The sequence below is a fragment of the Monodon monoceros genome, unplaced genomic scaffold (assembly GCF_005190385.1).
Source record: "Monodon monoceros isolate NGI ecotype Baffin Bay Population unplaced genomic scaffold, NGI_Narwhal_1 Super_Scaffold_2, whole genome shotgun sequence".
In the NCBI taxonomy this organism is placed as follows: domain Eukaryota; kingdom Metazoa; phylum Chordata; class Mammalia; order Artiodactyla; family Monodontidae; genus Monodon; species Monodon monoceros.
The window spans coordinates 34,850,883-34,852,445 of NW_021703776.1; the positions used below are offsets into that span (position 1 = coordinate 34,850,883).

Below are 1,563 nucleotides of genomic sequence, written 5' to 3' on the forward strand. Positions count from 1 at the left end.
GGCCCAAGGAGAATCAGCACGGCTGGAGGATGGAGGCAAGCCACTTCTAACCGAGGCAGCTGGCAGTCCCTAAAGCACAGGTGAAATGCTGTTCATTCCTTATCCATGATCCTAAACAACAAAGATTTTCCATAACTCATTTGGCAATAAATCTAAGCTCATCTAGCAACAAAAACTGGCCTAGAAAGATATGAGGCTGTTTATTGTCTTCATCTCATTTAGCATTAATATCTATGAATTTCACTGCAGGAATATTAATTGTTTTTATTATGAGTAGTTGTCCCAGATCCCATTAAAGGTTACATAACATGTAACACTGAGTATGTGCTCCATACTACATTTTTAAAATCTTATAAATTCTCAGTTCCAAAACATACCTGGTTCCTAGGGTTTTGGATAAGATTCTACGGACCTTAGATTTTGAGATTCCATAGAACCAGTCAGATACACAAAGGGATCTATCATCCAAAAAAGGTTTCAGAGTGCATGAAAGATCCATTTAGAATGGTTTTGTTAAATGGAGGATAAGTTTTCAGTGCCATACACATTCTATTATTGACCACTTCTGTTATCAGTGGCAAAATTTATTTTATTTATACTTAAATAATATTAGTTAAAAACAAAAATAAACTGCCAATCATGAACTCTTAGATCAACTTTTCCCCCCCCTTATAATGCCAAGAATACCAGAAAAAAACTTGTAAAACAACATTCTCTTTGCCTCCTATAACCTTAACAGATAGTTTCCTGGAATTGTCTATTCAAATAGAAAATTAATTTCCATGCACAGCTGGAAATACCACATTGGCAGGCAAGAAAAACATCAAAAACCAGTAGATTAAATAAAAAGTGGAAGAACTACAAAGACTCGACAGAATAGAACTTGCTCAGTAACATGGTCATATGACAAAAGCTTTTCGTCTGTTTATTTAATATATGAATACATCTTTTAAAGTGAAGTAGCAATAATCAAGGAAGCTCTGGATCCAGAAAAACAATTAGGGGATTATATCATTCAAGAAGTTTTTCTAGTGTTGTATGAAAGGAGAAAAGCTTAGCAATCCTCTTGCCAGGGATGAAAGAGGTCCTTGGGCCTGCATAACACATGGTTAAGACATAGCCACCTACTCTGTGGCATCTAACCATGTTTTTTTTTGTTGTTGTTGTTGTTGTTTACTTTGGGATGATGGAAAAGTTCTGAAGATGAATATTGGTGATGGTTGCACAAAAATGGGAAGGTACTTAATGTCACTAAAGTGTATACTCAAAAAGGGTTAAAATGGTAAATTTTATGATATATATTTTACTATAATAGAAAAATAATTTCAGTAATATACAAAAAGCTCTTACCAATCAGTAACAAAAGAGAACAATCTAAAAGAAAAATGGGCAAAGGGCACAAACAAATTCAGCATAGGGGAAGAAATTCTAGCATTTATGTGGAAAAAATGTTCAAAATCACTACAAGTCAAGAACACAAGTAAAAATGACTACAGACTATCATGTTTAACTTTCAAATTAGAGATTTTAAAGATTGAGAATTTAAAAAAGAAAAGAGGTACT

General features: G+C 33.7%; 1 non-coding gene across 1 annotated transcript; it reads left to right on the top strand.

Annotated features, from left to right (window-relative positions):
- Window positions 1-1,031: 1,031 nt before the first annotated feature.
- Window positions 1,032-1,154, top strand: LOC114902145. The gene has a single exon (XR_003795377.1). It is a non-coding gene; the product is annotated as a U6atac minor spliceosomal RNA (small nuclear RNA).
- Window positions 1,155-1,563: the final 409 nt, after the last annotated feature.